At 37.3% G+C, this 22,958-nt stretch overlaps 1 protein-coding gene across 25 annotated transcripts in view; it reads right to left on the reverse strand.

Moving 5' to 3' along the window:
- FHIT (fragile histidine triad diadenosine triphosphatase) overlaps positions 1-22,958 on the reverse strand; it is a 1,441,601-nt gene that overhangs the window by 935,311 nt on the left and 483,332 nt on the right. Inside the window, exon 1 of one of the 25 annotated variants that reach the window (XM_084988804.1) lies at positions 13,104-13,223. The exons of the other annotated variants lie outside the window; for them this stretch is intronic. The gene's annotated coding sequence lies outside the window, so the exon portion shown is untranslated. Of the gene's footprint in view, positions 1-13,103; positions 13,224-22,958 lie in introns of those variants that run through there. 25 annotated transcript variants of the gene reach the window in all.

Here is a 22,958-nt window from a genome sequence, read left to right on the forward strand (position 1 = left end):
GTACAGAGCCACTCTTTCCTTTTTCATCTTAATGAGCTCATACTTTCCCAAATACTCAACCAAATGACTATACACTTACTTTACCATGAACATGCTGGAAATCACATATAGATCTTTACAGATCTACAGATTTATTCATTGCAAAATATTCCACAGTACAGTTATAAATACGTTCAACAATTTCCCTATTAATGAGTTATTTTTTGTTCAATGTTTTTGCTTTGCTTTGTTTTGTTTTTGCCACTATAAAACAATGCAGCACACATCTATGACTATACATTTTTATATGATTAAGATTCCCAATAGTAGATGAAATAGAGGTGCAGTGTCAAAAAGCAGGTACACCATTAATTTTGATGGCTACTTCAAGATCTGTCAGGGTATGAAAACTTTTTGCTTCTTAATTACAATATGAATTTGTATTTCTGTGACTGCTATTGGCATCAAGTAGATTTTTCAGAAGTCTGTTTGTTGGTCACTTAAATTTGTCCTTTTGTGAACTGCAAATTAATATCTTTAGCTATTTTTTCAAGTATGTTTTTATCTCATCCACATAAAGGAGTTCCTAATTTTCTTATATTCATATTGTTTATATTGTTAATTCATCTGAAATTTTTTAAAAAATTTATAGTGAAAAATAGAGATGTATCATCTATAAATTGCAAATGAAAAGCCAGCTTTGATTTCATTTTTTTATGTAAACATGCATTTCCCACTGAATAAAAAAGCCACTTTTATTAGATAGTTCATTTTTACATATTTTGATCTATTTCTCTTTTTTCTATTCCATTGATCAATTTTTCTTATGGCCAATACATATTGCTTTCATAAGATCAACTTTATATTAAATTTTAATGTCTAGAAGGAAAAGTCAAAATAAAAACCTATTGCCATTATGACTGGAATTCCATTAACATATGTATTATTTTAAAAAGGAGAGCTATTTTATAATATTTGGAAATACTAGGAAATATACTATGATTCTTTTTTTGTTAAGTTCATTTCATTTTTTAAGTGATTTTTACTTTTTCCATTATAGTTGGTTTATAGTGTTCTATTTTCTATTGTACAGCAAAGTGACCCAGTCACACATATGTATATATACATTCTTTTTCTCACATTATTCTCTATCATGTTCCATCACAAGTGACTAGATATAGTTCCCAGTAGAATCTCTTTGCTTATCCACTCCAAATGCAATAGTTTGCATCTATTAACCCCAAGTTCCAGTCCATTCCCTTCCCTCCTCCTCCCCCTTTTGGTTTTAATAGAAATGGCTTTTAAATTTCACTCTTTACTATAATGTGATGTTAGGTTCTTATATTCTTTATTATGTTTCATTAACTTCCTTCTATGCCCATTTTATTTAAAGATTATTAGAAATTTCTAATAAATTTTATTGAAAAGCTTTTTCAACATGTGTATTGGGTTGAATAAGTTTCCCCCAAAATTTAAAGCCACCTTCATTTTGAAATGGGATTTTTGCATATATTAGTTAAATGAAGATGAGGTCATAATAGATTAGGGTAGGCCCTAATCCAGTGGTTGGTGGTCTTCTAAGATGAGAAAATAGAGACCTAGACAAACAGTCCAGGAGGATTTCATGTGATGACAATTGCAGAGATTGGAGTAATGTGTCTACAGGCCTAGTGACACCAAGGACTGCCAGTAACCACTAGAAATTAGGAAAAGGCAAGGAAGGGTCAACCCGTAGAGTCTTCAGGGAGATCGTGATCCTGCTGGAATTTTTATTTCAGACCCCTATCATCCAGAATCTGAGAGAAAAAAATTCCTGTTGTTTTATGCCACTCAGTTTGGTAATTTCTTACAACAGCTCTACAAAATCAACATAGCAGTACTGATGTAATCATATCACTTTTATCTTTTAAAATGCTAATGTGATGAATGGTGTAGATAAAGTTCCCAAATCTGAACCAGTTTATAATTTTTGAAATAAACCTGATTTAAAACATTTTATTATATTTTCATAAGGAAATGGACTTTAGTTGCAATTTATATACTTCTACATACAAAAATAAAATTGTCATAAAATATCTTATTAGAGCTATCCATATTAGGTTTTGATATAAAGTTATGCTAGATTTGTCTAATTACTTGAGGCCCCTTTTTTCTTTCTCTCTAGTCTTAATTGTTTCATGACCATAGGGAGTAAGTGTTTTTAAAGCTTAGATTTAATTTAGCTATAAAACTACTTGGGCCTGGTGCCTTTTTTAGCAGTATATGTTTAACACTTCCATTTTCTTCTATGATTACTGTTAAATGTTTTTTACTTTTCTTACATGAATATTGATATTGTATACATTCTGAAAGAATCTCTCTCTCTCTTCTAGATTTTCAAACGAAATGGCTAGAGAATTTATCACAAATCTAGTGATATCAGTATCAACTGACAGAGTTGACTAGAAGGGCACATACCCTTTTCCTCCCACACTACTACAGGTGGATTGAATCAAAAGAGAAGACACCTTAAAGAAAAAAAAAAAAAAAAAAAAAAACATTCCTTGGGGGAGAGAAGTAGCTCTTAACCCTGGTTAGAACCTCTAAACAAACCCATAGGGAATATTTTCATCTGAGTCATCTGGACTGTGTCACAATAAAACTTAGATGGCTGATCTTCAAGTCATTTGATACTTTCCTGGAGTCCTAAAAAGCTATGCAGAAAAAGTCTTGATGTTTCCAGTGAGCTACAATAACACTCACATTTTCTAAAACACAACAATTTTTTTAAAAGAATCACTCTTCCCTTATACCTGTATACATTTTAAAATACATTCAATATTTCTAAGAAACAATTTCCTTTACAACTCAGACTTCATGCTCATATCCTTTTATTCATAGCAGATGGAGAAAATTAGAGTAACATATTTGTTCTAAAATCATTAGTGTTGCATCAGCACTTGCAATCTAAATGGCATTTCAAGGGGTTATTGTTACCTGGATCAAGAGTTTGCTCTAGGCTTAAAGAGACATAAAAACAACAATGTTTTTTTTTTTTTTTTTTTTTTTGCAATTAGCTTTTGCGTCTTAATTCTTCAACATCATTCTAGCAGGATTTTAAACACAAATCAAATAGGAAAACAAAGTGGTCTGATTCAGTCACAGATTATACTTTGTTCACTGGCTAGACCGCTAATAAATTATTATTGCTACTTTTTTAGAACAATGTGTTCAAAACTGACCATCAACTACTGGGTTGTCTGGAAGACTGGAAATATATTCTTACCTTTCAGAGACTAGTCTTTACCTTTAAGATATTTTAGCCTCTGAAATGCCTAAAAGTAGGTGGTGAGCTTTAAATGACTGCTACTCTCTCCATGAGCTTAACAGTTCCTGACTTAAGAATGAACAAATCCAGGAGTTCCCGTCGTGGCACAGTGGTTAACGAATCCGATTAGGAATCATGAGGTTGCGTGGGTTTGATCCCTGGCCTTGCTCAGTGGGTTAAGGATCCAGCGTTGCCATGAGCTGTGGTGTAGGTCGCAGACACGGCTCGGTTGCTGTGCCTCTGGTGTAGGCTGGCAGCTCCAGCTCTGATTAGACCCCTAGCCTGGGAACCTCCATATGCCACGGGAGCGGCCCAAGAAATGGCAAAAAGACAAAAAAAAAAAAAAAAAAAAAAAAAAAAAAAAAAAAGAACAAATCCATGAGTGTTTTATTAGTTTTCACTGTATTAAGTCCACTGCAAAAGTTTACTTTTTTCAAGTTTAAGATACTACACACATGGAAAAAACACAATCCTATGTAGACATGAGAACAATCACAGGAAATGATACCAGGTAGCAAGTCATACTTTACATTTCTACAAGGCATTACAATTTTCAGACTACTTTCATGATACTTTTTGTATTTTATTCTCATAGTAAATCTATAATGAATGTAGAATAAAAAAGGAAGGAGACATAAACACAGAACTCTAAAGATGAAAGTGACATTAAAGTCCATCATAACACTTTTTTACAGATCAGCAAATAGAGACCAGAGGAAAATGAGGCCCATTGCCCTCTTGCACAGCCTGTCTGCAAGTAAATAAAGTGAAGACTGGTCACCAGAAGCATTATAAAAATGGGTCACAAAAATAAGAGAAGAAAGAGAAACATGATGGCAGTAGAGGACACTAATTATGATTTAACACTTTTTGGTTTCTAAAAAGCAATTCTATTGAACTAAAGTTTGAAATTCAGTGTTGTTCTCTAAGGACCACTTAGCTATGGTGGTTTTATGCAATTACGAGATTCCTTAGAGAGAAATAATATTTTGAGATCTAAGTATGTGCAAACCTCTGAAGAACATATAGTAGTTGTAAATAGCATACACACATACACACAAAACCTTAAAATTCACTACATTACTATGGAAAGGAGCCTAAACATTCTATAGTTTACTTGAGAAGTTATTCATGCATTTCCTACACACTCATGCTTGATCAATCTTCTACTCTCCCAATCCAGAGAGAGAGTCCTAGTTGAGTATCTTAATATTGTGGCCTCTTACATGATAAAATTTGAAAGTAATTTTGCCTTAAAGGACAATATATTAGAAGTATATATTTTCTGTTACAGTATTCTCAAAAACAATGCATAGGCCAGGCCCTAACATCTTTTATTCAAAAGGCAATAGCCATTTCCATGATTCGGTCCATAATATTTTTAAAAATGTGCATCTGGGATATCATCATAAGTCTAATAAGAGACTGCATTATAGAAAAAAGTGAAAAAGTGAAAGCATTATAAGTGAAATCATTATTTTGTTTCATGTTATTATTATTATTATTTGTCCATTTAGGGCTGTACCCACAGCATATCAAAGTTCTCAGGCTAGTGGTCAAATTGGAGATGTAGGTACCAGCCTACACCTTAGCCACAGCAACATCAGACCTAAATTGCATTTGCAACCTACACTTCACAGCAACGCTGGATCCTTAACCACTGAGTGAGGCCAAAGACTGAACCTGCATCCTCATGGATACTAGTCAGGTTCTGTTACCTTTAAGTTACATTGGGAACTCTGAAATCATTATCTTGAAAAAAAGAAATTCACAGTGGTTGCAAAAGATTGTATTAGGGTGGAGTTCCTGACATGGCGCAGAGGAAACAAATTCGACTAGGAACCATGAGGTTGGGGGTTGATCCTTGGCCTCGATTTGTGGGTTAAGGATCCAGTGTGACTGTGAGCTGTGGTATAGATTGCAGACAGCAGCTCAGATCCTGCATTGCTGTGGTTGTGGTGTAGGCTGGCAGCTGTAGCTCTGATTCAACCCCTAGCCTGGGAACCTCCATATGCCTCGGGTGCAGCCCTAAAAAAGCAAAAAAAAAAAAAAGATTATATCAGAATTAGAGGACAAATCTCTACATTTGAATCAATACTTATTTGTTATCAGAATGCATGATAATAACCTCAACATTTTAAAAATGCTTTTTGACACCTTTTAAACATCTGGGAATGTAAAACACAATGTCTGAAACACTATGGAAAGTTTTATGATTCTCCTAAAAAAATGAAAAACAAATATCTCTATTTCCATTCCAGATCTGCACAATATATTCTTGCATCCCATTTGCTCTGATTCATTTACATTTTGCTGAGTTTTGTTTTCATTCACTTTCATCAATAAAAGGATTAAAAAAAATCAACAACAAAAAACCCTCAAAAGATGCTTTCAGATGAAATTGCAAAGAAAATAAGTACATGAATTAGTGAAGCAACATCCAAGTGTATACAAATGTGGCAGTTACATCTTTTCTCATCTTGTCCGAGGATTAATTGCACTGTTGAAGTTAGGCATCCAGCCTGATCCATGCAGACAGGAGCCCAAGCCAGAAGCAAACTCTTTGAATAACAACACTGCTTTCTGATTCTTTTCACATGGCTACATTTTTGACATTTCCTTCAATGTTCTACCCAGTTGCAGTGTGACTCTGACAAAAGATTTCTGTAGGCATCTCTGGCACATCTGTGGTGAGTGGCAGGTAATGGAAAGAAGTAACAAGTCCCTTTAGTGGCTCCAAAACACCCACAGGCATTCTGCAAACCTTTTGTGTACATGTTGCAGGTAAAGAATATAAAAAAGTAGAAACCGTGACGACAATTTTAATAATTTGACAGACAATTCTATGATCTACTCTAACTTTATAAAGACAAAGTCACTGACACAGGGGAGAATGACAGGAATACATTCTCCCTCTGCCTCTTAAGTCTCTTTAAATGTTTACATGAGGGTTTTACAGGTGGATGGAGATGACGTTAACACTGTGTTTATTTACTCTGACCAAGGATGAATTATAAATGTTTAATTCAACTGCAATGGGATTTTCTTAGATATTTTTAATTTGATTTCACTTTTGATACTAAATCGCTTATCTGAGCTCTAGAACTTCCTCCCAGGACCCTGGTAGCTGTCAGGTGTCAGTAATCATAGTTAGCCCTTCTGTAGTCAGTGTGACCTAAAGTTCTGTCTACAAGGTAGCAATTAGAGTCAAGTCTCTTCTGGAAATGCCAATTACGGCTCTTTATATTCTCTGTTGAATGTCTCCTTAATGTAAGAATGACTTAACATTTTTACCCTATCAAATCGGAAAATATTACTTAAAATAGCACCCATAGTTGGTAATAGTGCAGGAAAGGAAGCATGCCCAAAGAGGACGGTGAAATGTAAAATGGAACAACCTTTCCAGAAAACAATCTAATAACACATATCTTGATGTGTTTATCCTCCTATATGTACTGATATTATTTGGGGGATATTACCCTATACCTTTAAATATTCTCTAAAACCAGAACTTTAATATATGTGTGGCGTTTTGTAATATGAATATAACATAGTTTTTCATTGTTTCTGTATTTGTCAAATGTCAATTTTTGTTATTGTAAATAATGCTATAGAGAGCATCTTTATAAGTATATTTTAAAATTGCATTCTATTTATTCCTTAGGATAGATGCCTAGAAGTGGAAATATAGCCATTAGCAAGGTTTACCTTCAAGGATAATTTTGTCCTAGAAACTAAGGAATTATGACCAGCAAACCAATTCCTAAAATATAATTCCACTAGATCAGATCATTGTTTACTAGGAAAAATATATGTGGTAAAACTGACCTTGCTTATTTACACAGCCTTGATAATAGGTAATTCCTCGGAGGAAGCCAAATCAGATCACATGTATGATTGAGTAAATCATTGACTCAAAAAGGACAAATCAGGTCCTACCAAAAGGACATTCATTTCAAGCAAAGGCACAGTCTGCTGAGTTTATTGCCTTCTGTCCTAGAGAAAAAATCCTCCCCCAGGTCCATTAATAAAGCCCATGAACAAATTCTTACCATCATTGGTTTGCATGAGTTTGCCTCTCTTTTGAAGCCAGATAAACAACCTGAGTTTATAAAACTGAAAAGCCAGAATGTTATGAAACATTCTGAAGTTGCCAAAACGTACTTCCCTGATGGGATGAGTAGAGATGAAACTGTCTAGAAGCTGTTCTAAAGGAAAGTGTCATTGACCCTTAAATTAAAACGCCAGAATTTAGAAGTCAGTGAATAATGACACATCCACTTATCAACCTGTCATATTGAGAAATATTTAAAATAAAAATACTCACTGTTGGCAAGAGAACAATATAGCTTCATGCTCAAACAGATTTAGGGAAGAGCGAGAGCTGAACAAAGTTCAAGTTGATATTTTAATGTGCTATTATGAACCAGGACTCTCCATAAAGGGCTGTAGCTAGTAGCATTTCTAAACTTAACCTAGCAAACTCTTCTTGTTTTAAGTGGCCTTTTGTATTTGGCTCTTGGGTTTCTGTTGAGAACCTCAAGGGAAAACACTCTGTGGAACACTTTTAGTAAATGTTTCTCTAGCACAGCAGTTCCCAAACATTTTGGTCTCAAAATCCATTCACGCTCTCAAAAACTGTCAAGGGCTTCAAAGAGCTTTTGCTTAGGTAAGTTATATCCATGGATGTTTAGCACATGAGAAATTAAAAGACAATATTTTAAAACACTACTAATTCAACTTAAAATAACCATAATAAATCCATTATATGTTAACATATATAACATATTTTCTAAAATGAAAAAGCTAGTGAGAATAGTGGCATTGTCTCAGAGTTCTGAAAATCGTTTTAATGTTTGGCTTCACAGAAAGCTGGTAGATTCTCATACCTGCTTCTGTGCTGTGTCATGATCTACTGTTTTGGATTGAAGTCAGGGAAATCCAAGAGGAATATTTTCTTATTGAAATATAATTGATTTACAATATTATATTAGTTTCAGGTGCACAAAATAGTGATTCAAAAATTTTTATAGGAGTTCCCATTGTGGCTCAGCAGGTTAAGAACCTGACTAGTATCCACGAGGATGCGGGCTGGATACCTGGCCTCACTCAGTGGGTTAAGGATCTGGCATTGCCTCAAACTGCAGGATCAGTCACAGATGCGGCTCGGATCCCATGTTGCTGCATGTCTCGTAGGCCGGCAGCCACAGCTCTGATTCAACCCCTAGCCTGGGGACTTCCATACACCACAGGTGTGGACATAAAAAGAAAAAAATCATTTTTTATGGATTATACACCACTTTTAGTTATTATAAAATATTGGTCATATTCATTGTGCTGTACAATACATCCTTGCAGCTCATTTATTTTATACATAGTAGTTTGTATCTCTTAATCCCCACCTACTATCTTGCCCCTCCATCGTTTCCCCAAAAGGAGTATTTTAATAGCTTTTTCAAATAAGTGTGGATATTCTTCTTTGATACTGCATGAAAATTTGACAAATGGTAGTTTCTTTAATAGTTAGTTGCAGTGTGGAATCTGAAACTGTATCAGCAAACTTTTAGTGCTCTATTATGTGAAAATCCATGGTCTCTATTACACTTTGAATGGATCCTTTCCCCATGCAAAAATCTGTAAAAGCATGCATTGCTCTGTTCGAATTTATTGGCTCACTGAATTATGCAGATCTTCCAAACTACACATTTCATTATATGATATTAAAAAAAATCACATTTGTTAATATCATCATCGATCTCTTCAGAAAAGTCCTTTAAGCATTGGGAAGCTGTCAAGTTCATAGTGGCAGATACAAGTTTTCCGAAATCCTAATTTTTGCTTGAAAGCTTGAATTTGATCATTGGCAACAAATACTGTCCAGTGACTTAAAATGACAGGCTCACTTTATGCATTTTTGAGAAAATACCTATCAAATATCAAAGTCTGAATATCCATTTTCATCTGTCATTTGTTCTTTCAAGTAAAAAATAGTGTTTCATATAAAAGCAGCAAGTTCAGCTCACGAATGACCCAGTCATACAAGTTGTACAAGTGTTTTTTCCTCAAACAACTAGATTTCATTATACAGCAGCAATGCCTTATGCATGCTTCCTATATTGGCACAGAGTACTAAAATGTGTATTTGAGAATCAAAACAATTAAATTAATAATTTTTACTGTTTCATTAAGGATTATTTTTTTTTATGAAATTGTCTTTTATTTTTTAACTCTAAGTAATGGTGGTAAAGAAATGAAAGACCAACAGTACAGTTTGGTTCTGCTGCCTTGATTCATGCTACAGTTTTAACCCATGATTGCTTTTGCACCATCAGCATAAATGTCAACATAGCAAAAGAGACACCATAACAGTATTATGGCAATATGGTTTTGACTTTGCAGATATCCTAAAAAGTCTCAGGAACGCTCAGGGATTCATGAACCACGCTTTGAGAAATGTTATTCTAGACTGAAAAACTGAGTCTGACAAAAAAACAGTAAGTTGGGGACAAAGAGGAAAGTTCTCATCAACATGTTATACCTCATCCCCTGGGCATGTTAATTCATGAGTGGCTCTTGCAATGTTCACTATTTTGTCCTTAGTACTGAAAGTCTCTTGGTTCCCTCTCAAAACTACAGCATTTGAACTACAGCAATGCTAATTCATAGTATCAAGACCAAAGAGAACCTATTTGACCTGCTAACAGGCAAAGACCCTATGCTTCTCTTGGCTCCAAATGCACAGTAGCATGATGAATGTTGTGACATATCTATAGCGAAGATATGATACTTGGAAACTGTGGTCTGTCTGCAGCTTGGGAATGCCTGACCCTGTGTGGCAACATGATATCTCTCTAGCAAAAAAAAAAAAGGCATGGCCAACCTAAGTCAATCTGCATGGATCTTAATCTGAATGGGTAACCTATGGCCCCATTAATAGCCCATCCATAGAATCTACCCATTTCAAAGTACATGTCTACATCAGAATCATTCACAGTAGCTTGTTAAAAATATATTTTCCAGAGTTCCCATCGTGGTGCAGTGGAAATGAATCCAACCATTATCCATGAGGATTTGGGTTTGATTCCTGGCCCTGCTCAGTGGGTTAAGGATCTGGCATTGCCATGAGCTGTGGTGTAGGCCAGAAGCTACAGCTCTGATTGAATCCCTAGCCTGGGAACCTGAATATGAGACAGGTGTGGCCCTAAAATGCAAAAAAAAAAAAAAAAAAAAAGAAAAAAAAAATTACACTTTGCTAAATTGGTGCAGCCACTATGGAAAAAAGTATAGACATTGCTCAAAAAACTAAAAATAAAGTTACCATATGATCCAGTAGTCCCATTCCTGGAATATATCCAGAGAAAAGCATAATTCAAAAAGATATATGCACCCCAATGTTCACTGCAGCATTATTCACAATAGCCAAGACATGGAACAAATCTAACATTCATCAGCAGAGCAATGGATAAAGAAGATGTTTGGGATACACACACACGAACACACACATGTATAGTGAATATTACTCAGCCATAAAAAGAATGAAATATTGCCATTTGCAACAACATGGATGGACCTAGAGATTATCATACTAAGTGAATTAAATCAGAAAGAAAAACAAATACCATATGATATCACATATGTGAAATCTAAAATATGACAAAAATGAACTTATTCACAAAACAGAAACAGATTCATAGACATAGAGAAGAGACTTGGAGGAGGGTTGAATTGGGAGTTTGGGATTAGCAGATGCAAACCATTATATACAGAATGGATAAACAACAAGGTCCTACTGTATAGCACAGGAAACTATATTCAATACCCAATAATAAACCATAATAGAAAAGAATATGAAAAAGAACATATATATATGTGTGTGTGTGTGTATATATATATGTATAACTGAATCACTCGCTGTACAACAGAAACTAACAAACACAAATTTATTTATTTATTTATTGTCTTTTTATCATTTCTTGGACTGCTCCCACGGAATATAGAAGTTCCCAGGCTAGGGGTGGAATTGGAGCTGTAGGTGCGGGCCTACGCAAGAGCCACAGCAACGCGGGATCCGAGCCACGTCTGCAACCTACACCACAGCTCATGGTATTGCTGGATCCTTAACCCACTGAGCAAGGCCAGGAATTGAACCCACAACCTCATGGATGCTAGTCAGGTTCGTTAACCACTGAGCCACAATGGGAACTCCATCAAACACAAAATTTTAAATCAACTATATTTCAATAAAATAAAATATTTTTGAAAGAATAAAGGGGAAAAATATACAATTCTGAAATCCACCATGGCTACTAAGACAGAATATCTGAGGATGAGGCAGGCCCAACCAAGTATTAGTACAAGTTGTATAGGGCACATCTCCCACAAAGGTATACAGTTGCTGAAGTTTGTGGCTTGGAACTTTTAACAAACTATCTGTTTGAATCTTGGGTTTACCAGAACTTGAGCGTGTATTCTAGAGCAACTGTTCTTAAACTTTACCTCAGAATTAACTGCATTGTTGTTGAAAATACAAACCTCGGAGTTCCCTTTGTGGCTCAGTGGTTAACAAACCCAACTAGGATCCACAAGGATGCAGGTTCGATCCCTGGCCTCATTCAGTGGGTTAAGGATCCAGCATTGCCATGAACTCTGGTGTAGGTCACAGATGCAGCTCAGATCTGGTGTTGCTATGGCTGTGGCATAGGCCAGTAGCTGTAGCTCTGATTTGATCCCTAGCCTGGGAACTTCCATATGTCATGGGTGCAGCCCTAAAAAGCAAAACGAAACAAAACAAACAAACAAACAAAAACCAGATCTCTATGTGTACTGCTAGACATACCTAATCAGAATCTCTTGGGTAGAAGTCTGGCATAGGTATTTTCTTCTTTTTTTTTTTTTTTGTCTTTTTGCTATTTCTTTGGGCCGCTCCCGCAGCATATGGAGGTTCCCAGGCTAGGGGTCTAATCAGAGCTGTAGCCACTGGCCTACGCCAGAGCCACAGCAACGCCAGACCCAAGCTGCGTCTGCAACCTACACCACAGCTCACGGCAACGCCGGATCGTTAACCCACTGAGCAAGGGCAGGGACTGAACCCGCAACCCCATGGTTCCTAATCGGATTCGTTAACCACTGCGCCATGACGGGAACTTCTGGCATAGGTATTTTCAAAGAGCTTCCCAGCCAATTCCTCTGCCTAGTAAAATGTGACTTTTTTCTAGTCTAAGGATGCTATAACTCTCTACGAGACACCAACTCTGTGAAAGTTAAAGGCAGCAGACACACTGACTACTTAGGTAACTGGTATCATTTAGACACTCTGTTTGATAGCTATAAATTCATCTTTTTAAAATACCCAATAACTTTTTTAAAAATCCAATTTTCTATCTTTCTCTGTCTTCACTTTTTCTTCCATTCTTAGTATGATATTTCAAATTATCATGTTTATTATTCCACTAACATCTTGAAATTTATTTAGCCAGAATTTTTTGATTTCATATGAATAACTACATAATTTTTAAAAAATAATAATTTTTTTTAAAAAGGAAAAGGTTTTATCTTATACAACACCCTTAAATCCTTCAGGCAAAAAGAAAAATGTAGTTCACTTTCAAATTAGCAAATTAACTCAGACTTTTTAAAACATTCAAGTTTCATGCTATATACTTAACATAAAAAAACAGCTCAATGTAAATGTCATGTCTGGCAATGATCCTATTCCTAGAATATTTTACATGAAACAGAGTGGGAAGGAAGGTTCTATGACTGTCAAAATAGAATTAAACATGAGGAAACAAAGAAAAGAAACAAAAGCACAACTCACCCTTTCCAGACAACAGGGAAACATGAAAATAAGACAGTGACTTTCCTTTCAGCTAACCAATGAAGGAGGGACATGTAGTTTCAACAACTGGAAGGGCACCTGGCTTAAATAAAAGCAAAGTAAAAACTAAGCTGTTCCCTAAAACAAAACAAAAACACCAAAAACCAGTTGTCCCAGATGCCAAAACACCAAATATGTCAGTCACTCAAAAAAGGAAAATGAGCCCAGGCAGCTGATATCGATGCCTTTGAAGACTGTAGTTATCTTGGAGGACAGATGAGTATTTCATAATCTCTGTAGTTATCTTGGAGGACAGATGAGTATTTCATAATCTCTAGCAGACAGAACAACTGTTGAACAGAAAAGAGTTGGGAGGGAGAGAAGAATCAGGGTGCAATTCTTTTTTTTTTTTTTTTTTTTTGCCTTTTGTCTTTTTAGGGCTGCAACTGCGGCATATAGAGGTTCTCAGGCTGGGGGTCTAATTGAAGCTGTAGCTGCTAGCCCACACCAGAGCCACAGCAACGTGGGATCCAAGCCACGTCTGCAACCTACACTACAGCTCACGGCAATGCCGGATCCTTAACCCACTGAGCAAGGCAAGGGATCGAACCTGCAACCTCATGGTTCCTAGTCGGATTCGCTTCTGCTGTGCCATGACAGGAACTCCTCAGGGTGCAATTCTAAGGTCAAATTAGTTTGGAAAAACCACCAAGTAATACAGAGTTAAATTCTTTTTACTGTGGGACTTCTCAGAGCCTTTGCCTTGTACCTTTCCAAGAAGGAGATAAAGCATACAGCATTTTCCAAACTTTTGACCTTTTTTATTTCATTTAGTTTCTTATTAGGCTAGTGGTCCCTGGGACATATGCAGGAAATAGATACTGATATCAAGCCATCAAGTCGAGTGTTCAGGTATATACCTGAACTGTAATAGAAGAATCTAGATGCCACAGAAATGAGGAGCACATGCCCAACAGCCAGCATCACTATATCAAGTCCCTTAGCCTCTCTCCATCGGCTTCTTCAACTCAGAAAGAAAGATGATGCTTGTTAGTCAAGTGCCTTGGGATGAGTGGGCAGGAAACATTAAATAAGAGCCAATTATCGCCCTCATTACAGAGTAGATGATCTAATTAACCATCCCTATTACTTACAAAGTTCAGAGCACTCTTTTTTTTGTTTTGTTTTGTTTTTGGGGGGGGGTTGGGTTTTTTTAGCTGTGCTTCAATTTGACTAAGAGTTCTTCACTAAAAAGAACAAACTAAATACTCATAAGAATTATATCCAGGGAATTCCCATCCTGCCTCAGCAAAAATGAATCTGACTAGTATCCATGAGGACACAGGTTCAATCCCTGGTCTCGCTCAGTGCATTAAGGATCCAGCATTGCGTGAGTTGTGGTGTAGGTCGGAGATGTGGCTTGGATCCGGCACTGCTGTGGCTGTGGCACAGGTCGGCAGCTGCAGCCCCAACTGGACCCTTAGCCTGGGTGGAACCTCCATATGCCGTGGCTGTGGCCCTAAAAAGACGGAAAAAAAGAAAAAAAGAATTACATCCAGAAACCATAACATAAGTTTTCTGATCAGACCCTTTTTGGCTTACACACGTTGAATGGCTGCCAATTGCCTACAGATAAAATTCAAATTTCTTACCCTGGTGTACAACCTCCCCAGGTTGTCTCCAACTGACTTTTTATACCAACATCTCCACCCTTCAGAAGCCATAGAGTTTATGATCCATTAAGATCATTGGCTCTGGCAGTGGACAAACATGGCTAGAAGTGCAGGCTCCATTCCATATATCTTGAATAAGGTATTTCTTTCTATAAGGGCTTGATTTTCAAAGTGTGGTCCATGGACCAGCAGCATCGGCATCATTTGGAGCTTGTTAGGGAGGATCACGGCCCCCACAGCAGACCTGCTCAGTCAGAATCTACATTTTAAGAAAATTTCCAGGTGAGGAGTTCCCATCGTGGCTCAGCGGTTAATGAATCCAACTAGGAACCATGAGGTTGCGCGTTCGATCTCTGGCCTTGCTCAGTGGGTTAAGGATCTGGTGTTGCCATGAGCTGTGGTGTAGGTTGCAGACGCGGCTTGGATCTGGCGTTGCTGTGGCTCTGGCGTAGGCCGGTGGCTACAGCTCCAATTCGACCCCTAGCCTGGGAACCCCCATATGCCATGGGAAGCAGCCCAAAAAATGGAAAAAAGACAAAAAAAAAATTTCCAGGTGATCCCTATAAACTTTATACTTTTGAGATGTGTTGCCCTAATTCTCAATTGCATATCTGAAAACTGTGGGTAATAATAGTAAATAATAAGGTTGGAGATGGCAGTCATTTTCCTCCTCTTTGAACCCATCTCCAAACCCAAAGGATTTTATTATCCAAATACCATTCAAGTATGCCCACATCTCTTTCCTTCCATTACCTTAATTCAAGTCATCCTCAATTCTGTCCAGATCTCCAGCAATGTCCCTGCAAGTCATCAAAATGCATCCTCTCTTGCTTCTCTTATCTGTTTCCCTACTGCAAATAGAGAGAGCTAGGAAACCAAATAAGATCAGAGCTTCCATTTGGATTCTACATAAAGTCCAATAGCCATTACCAGATCCACAAATTCTGTCGAGATGGCCCTGTCCACCTTTACATTTGATCTCGCCTCATGCTTCTCCTGGCTTCCTCTGCTCCAAAAACACTATGTGGTGATGGTGGTTGTTTTCAGCTCCTTGAACTAGCCATCCTCTTTCCTAACACAGGACATTTGCAAAAGCCATCCTCCTTGTCTGCAGGGCCTTTCCTCCTCTTTTGCCTGGTTAATGTCACCTCAGTCTTTAAATGTCAGCTCAAATGTCATCAACTGGGAAAGTCTTTCCTGATCCTCCTCCCCAGCAACCCACACACTTCCTGGCCCACTGCCTGTGCCCCATAAGCATTTGTTAAAAAAACTGCATGTACGAACTGATGATCAATCTTATCGCTATTGTGATAACCAAATGGATTGGTATCTGTAAAACATTTAATACAGTGCCTGGTAGAGAGCAAAAGCACAGTGCTGGACTGGTTGTGAGGTATTATGAATATGAACCCTGCTAAAAACTAGACATCAAGCCATGCTTGACATGCCTAACAATTAGAATCACCTGGGAAACTTTTAAACCTCTCAATGGCAGGCCTCTGCCCAAGTCCAATTAAATCAGAATCTCTGGGGATGGGACCTAGACACTTGAGGGTTTTTACCTTTTTTTTTTTTTTTAAAGGGCCGTACCTGCGGCATATGGAGGGTCCCAGGCTAGGGGTCGAATCAGAGCAGGAGCTGTCGGCCACAACTACAGCTACAGCAATGCAGGATCCGAGCTGCGTCTGTGACCTACACTATAGCTTACGGCAACACTGGATCCTTAACCCACTGAATCAGGCCAGGGATCGAACTCACAACCTCATGGTTCCTAGTCGGATTCATTTCCAGATTTGTTTCCGCTGTGCCACAATGGGAACTCTGACACTTGAGGGTTTTTAAAGCTCCAGAGAGGATTCCAGTGTGCAAGCCATAGTGGAAAATAACTGTTTTACCTGTTTTCTTACTGTGGTCTCCCAACCTTCCAGAGGAATGCATGCTGAGTGACAAGAAGAGTCTTCATTATTCATGGCACGAGTCCACAGCCTCACTTCGCCCATGGAAAGGAACAACTATAAGAATCCATGTAACAAAAGTCCAGCAATCCATTTCCCTTGGGCCCCTTGACAGCAGGCAGATGGTGGAAACTCTCCATGTATACAGAAGCAAAACTGAAACCCTTCTTGGGAAATCCAAGTTGCCCGAACTACTGTTGGGGAGGCAGTGCAGTAATGCATGAAGATGATTCTAGTCCTTAGGGTTAAGAGTTGATTTAACAAAACTCATCAGGATTCCATTAAAAACCTGTCATAATTGTTTTGTTGAAGCAATTGCTTTATGGGAGCAATTAATTTCAACTGCTAAAAAGGTTAGACCTCCTGAGTGTTCATCCAGACTACAAAAAATAGGTAGGCTGGGAACCACTTGAACTTACCTTCTGTCTCCTTGACTGTTGAAACATCTGGAGCAAGAGACCAACTATACTTTCATAGGCCTCCTTTTCCTAATGACCACCCTTCTGTGTATGTAAATATAGATTTAAGTTCAGATGTATTATACTGTGTTTCTCACTCACTGTGAACTTTTTAAAATGTGATATAAGCAATGAGGAGCATTCAAGGAAACTTTATCTTTTTTAAGGCCTTAAAACACGCGTGCACGCGCGCGCACACACACACACACACACACACACACACACTTACTCACGGGCTCCCACTGAACCAAAATACCTTACCCAGCCAGACAAGGCAGAATGCAGCCCTCAAACAATCTGAGCACCATTTAAAATTAAACCTACCAAGGCAGAGTTGATACTATGCCAACACAAAGGCTACAGAATTTTTATAAAAGGCACAGTATTGCTCTCTGGAAATAATATCGCAGTGGTCTAAATCTCCCCTCCTCCTGTTTCTCCACGATGATAAGTTATATAAAAAAAAATCATGATTCATGAATATAAATCTTTCTTGGCTTTTTAAATCATACACTGGCATATTCCTCCTTGAACTTCAGCCAAATGAGAATATACAGATAATCACAATTTTACAATAAGTGGTTCCAGGATGCAGCCTTTTCAAGATTCTTACATGAAAGGCACTATAAAAAAAAGTATTGTTATTGTTATTATTTCAAGCATCCAGAAAAACCACAATCAATGATTAGCCATAATAATTAAACTAACAATAATACATCTGGAAAGAGCTCCATAGTAATATGTACTTCATGCTTAATAGTTCAAATTAATTCCATCTGATGGCGTTAGACATATGAGTTAGGAGTTGGAGAGCACTGAAAATTCACATTAGCTTCCACTTTGAAAGATATTATGAGAAGAGAAGCAAGGAAATGAGCTATAAACAGCAATGGTAAATAGGAAGGGCTCATAGATAATATGGTCAGGAATAACTCAGCTTTTAGGAATTCAGCAATGGAAACATGAAGGCTAGTATCGCTATCCTTAAACTTTCATTCAGAGTTTGTTTTTTTGTTTTTATCTTTTCAGGGCTGCACCCATGGCATATGGAAGTTCCAAGGCTAGGGGATAAATTGGAGCCACAGCTGCTGGCCAACGCCACAGCCGCAGGCCTATGCCACAGCTACAGCACCACGGGATCCATGCGTCTGCAGCCTACACCATAGCTCACTGCAATGCCAAATCCTTAACCCACTGAGCAAGCCCAGGGATCAAACCCAAGCCCTCATGGATATAAGCCATGTTCCTTAACTGCAGAGCCATGATTGGAACTCCAGGAAAGATTTAATATAGTGGATCTCAGACAGCCTATCCCTAGAAAGGCCTGCTTGTAAGTTTGGCCCTTGGCTGCCATCTTGGAACTTGGGCTGGTGAACAGTTTGCCCTAAATGACAGGGAGGGCCACTGTTTCTTAATTGTCCATACAAATAATGTGGTTTATGCCAAAAACCTGCTTGACTTCTGGGAGTCTGGAATTTGGAGATGTGCTAGGCAGATCAGCTCCCAGCAGATACCTTATGCAGAGTTTCTAATGAACTTCTGTGTAAACAATACTAGAGATTGCATGTCACCGGTGGAATCATTAAGCGTATCACACATGACTCCACTAGAAGAGGACTCTCAGGCCTGATTTCCTCCACCTTTTCCCTACGCTGATTTTATTTTGGTAAACCATAATCATGAATGTAACAACTTCTGAGCCTCAAGAATTCTTCCAGAGAATTAGGGAACCTGGGCTAGTATTTGGGACCACGAACAGAGTCATTCATTCAAAAAATATTTTATTGTGTTCCTCTATTTCTAGACACAGGGTTTATAGCAGAGAATTAAACTAAGTCTTAGTCTTCACAGAACTTAAATAGTAGTGACCAGAAAAGCACATACTTCAAGCTTCTTCCACAGAAACAAAGACCTGCAGCATCTCTTTTTTTTTTAACAGCTTTTTCTCAAATATAATTCATACATTTAACCTGTCTAAAGTGTACAATTCAATGATTTTAAGTATATTCCCAGAGTTGTGCAACCATCACCACTATCAGTTTTAACCATTTTAACATGTTAGCAGGCACTACTCATTTCCTCCCAGCCCCCTAGCCCTAGGTAACCACCAAGCTATCTTCTGTCTCTGTGGATTTACCTATTCTGGAAATTTCATATAAATAGAATCAGACAATACGTGGTCTCTTGCAACTGGATTCTTTCATTTAACTTAATGTTTTCAAAGTTCATCTATGATGCAGCATGTTATCAGTACTTCATTTCTTTTTATTGCTGAATAATATCCCATTGTATGGATATACCACGTTTCACTTATCCATTCATCAGTAGATGGATATTTGGGTTGTTTCCATTTTTCAGCTGTTAGGAATAATGCTGCTGTGAATATTTACTTACAAGTTTTTGTGTGTACCTATACTTTCCTTTCCCATGGATACCTAGGTGTGAAACTGCTCAGCTATATTTGTGTTAAACTTTTAAAGACATTCACGACTAGTTTCCAAAGCAGCTGCACCATTCTATTTCCCATCAGTACTATACAGGAGTTCCAATTTCTGCATGTCCTCACTAAGTCTTGTTATTATCTGTCTTTTGGATTATAACCATCCTGGTGCACGTGACATGATATCTTGTTGTGGTTTTGATTTCATTTCCCTGATGGTTAATGACTCTGAGAATGTCATTGGCTTATTGTCTATGTATATGTCTTCTTTGGATAAATTATCTTCAGATCCTTTGCCCCCTTTTAATTGGGCTATTTGTCTTTTTGCTATTGAGATGTAAGGATGATACAAGTCACTTATTAGATATGCAATTTACAAAAGAAAAAAAAACTCCATTTTTTGCGGTGTATTTTTCCTATCTTAATGGTGTCATATGAAGCACAAAAGCTTTAAATGTGTGATGCTCAATTTACCTATTTTTTCTTATGTTGCTATACTTTTGGCATTATATCTAAGAAATCATAGCATAATCCAAGGTGATGAAGATTGATGCCTATGTTTTTGTCTAAGAGTTTTATATTTCTAGCTCTTCCATTTAGGTCTTTGATCCACCTTGAATTGACTTTTGTATATGGTGTGAGGTAGGGGTCCAACTTCACCCTTTTATAGGTGGATATCCAGTTGCCCTATAGCATCTATTGTATCACCTCCAGAGATTTCTGTAATTTTTGGCTACACAGGGTATTAAACAGGTACCAGTACATAGACTAGGAATATGACCAACAGCCTGAGGTCTTTTTTAAGCTTTTGTATTTGGCCTTCTTTTCTACTTTAGGAATATGCATTATATTCTTCTATTTCAAGAAGCAGAACTATTATAATTAGCTGGTTAGTACTACTATTATTAACTTACATACTATTAACAACAGGAATTAGCAGCTATTTAGCACTTAGGTAGTATTCCTGCATTTAACATATATTAACTTATAAGCATTTCACATTTTAACTTATATAATATTCCCACCAACACCATGAGAAAGGTAAAGTTCCCTTTCCTGAGGGTGAGGCTCACAAATGTAAAATCACTTTCCTTAAGTCACAAAGCTATCAAGAAAAAGGATAACAAATTGAGGGAAGGAGCTACACTATAAAATGGGGGCCAAGAAATGGCTGAGGACAATTTCAAATGGTAGGTAAGCATATATGCAAAATATGCAGAAGTAAATAAGCCAAAATCTAGTACCAATCACTGACATTTACAGTTCTGGACAGGGAGCTGACAACACAGGGTTGATCTTACTTTCTAACCCAACAAAGGGTTAGAAACCATATCACTCAACGTATCATTCAAAATTGATCTGATGGCTGAAAAGATTTTGTCAACACTCCAAAAATTGCATTAGTGACTAGGAAATTGATGAAGTGAGTCAATTAGAACTAGATTAGAAATCCAGATATGAAGACAATTACTTCCAATCTGAGAATTAGGAATTCATTTACCAATGCTATAATAGGTAGCATCAATTTTTAAAAATTGAAACCCTGTCCCTATTTGTCTATAGGGCAAAACGCAAGTAAAAATAGCTTTAAAAAGACTGAATCTTTGGAGCAACTTGATCTTGGTGACATTCTTCCAGATGTCTGAAACTTTTGCTTTCAATAACTCATTTTGTCCCCAGACCTAGATACCTGGGAGGGAGATTCTGGCCACTTTTCAGTAGAGAAAATGTGGGCAAAGAAGTAACTTGACATTTCCAAGTTCCAATAGCTTTATAGAAGAAAATCCAGCTTTCCTCCCTCGAAGGCTAATTCTCTTTCCCTATACCAGCTGAGTCCTTAATAATAAATATGATGATAATAGCTGACATTTACTGAATCTTACATTATAGAGCACTCTAAGTACCTGAAAGATGGCAACTAATTTATATAATCGAAGTTGTGGCGTGAGACAGGTACTACTTTTATTTCCATTTTGTATAGGAAGGAAAGGAGATGCTAGAAGGTTAATTAACACACACAGGAAGTGGAGTGAGGCCTTAAACCCTGCAGACTGTCTTTGTCCTCTTAATAGTGTCTCTGTGTTGTTTCAGAATAGAAGCAACTAGATGAATAAGAGTTAAGCCTGGCTAGGCCAACACCAACATCTTTTTTACACTAGGAAACCATCTTCAATATACTTATAATAACTTTATAAACAAAATAACATTTTGAAGCTTATTTCCTCCCAACACAGAAACATCCCTGCATTTCCCCTGGGATTTTCAGCACTGCCTGTTTTGGAACTGGTCTGGGCTTAGCAAGTATTGCTTTATCATTCTTAAATAAAAACCATTATAGTGAATGCAGAAAACAATTTCCCTTTCAGCTTCCCACTTCTACCCATATTGCAAAAGATGGAGCCTTAAAGAACTGAAGGAAATCTCACAATGTAATAAAAATTCAGCATCAGAAATGCTCCAAGTCCCTCTGCTCTCTGCCCATATTTAGGAAACTACAATTTAATATAGGGCTCAGCCCTCCAGAGAATCCAGTGTATCAGACTGCTAATACATTTTTATATATTTTAACTGAGATAAACAAGAAAGAGATAGAAAAGCCAGGGCAGCTATGTCAAAGACATAATTATGATAAGACTAATCCAGCTAACAGCAATAGAGGCAGATAGCGACTCTACTGTGATGCTGTTGTATAGTCTGTATGGTCAGAAAACTGTATCAATATAAAATGTGAATGAGGCAGGAGCCCCATGATAGGAAAGCAAAGATAACTTACTATGTGATTCCAGAAAATAAAGCTCATCCAGGAGAGCAAGAAGTGTTTATCCTATTACTAAAATACTATCAAAATTTATTTTATAAATTGAAAACTGGATCAAATCATTTAATTAATGAAACAGTAATTAAAAAGGAGCACACAGTGTCTATAACCAGACAGGGAAACTTCAATTTTGTTTTCTCTAACAGAGCTTAAACCTTATGGCAAACCTTTACAATTCTGTAGATAACTTAAAAATTCTCCCAGCTCAAAATTCATGGCTGTGCTATCGACCATGTCATATTTCTCAGTCTTGACCACAGAAATACCTTGAGATACATATACATTACGGAAATACACTGCTTCTCAAACTTGACTTTATCTTCTACTCTAGTAACCCTGTCAAACAAGGAAGATTACTCTGGTCGCTTCACTTTTGGCAAATCCACATTAATCCCTTTTTTTCAAATGCTCATTAACATTACTATTAATAATACTTCTGACCCTCCATTACCATCCTTTCAGACAGGTCAAAACTAAGTTCTTCAGTTTGCCCTTGAAGGCTATCCCTCAA

The sequence above is a fragment of the Sus scrofa genome, chromosome 13 (assembly GCF_054392235.1).
Source record: "Sus scrofa isolate SSC_HxYL_T2T_F1_AM1 chromosome 13, Sscrofa_HxYL_maternal_Yorkshire_Landrace_v2.0, whole genome shotgun sequence".
NCBI classification, from domain to species: Eukaryota; Metazoa; Chordata; class Mammalia; order Artiodactyla; family Suidae; genus Sus; species Sus scrofa.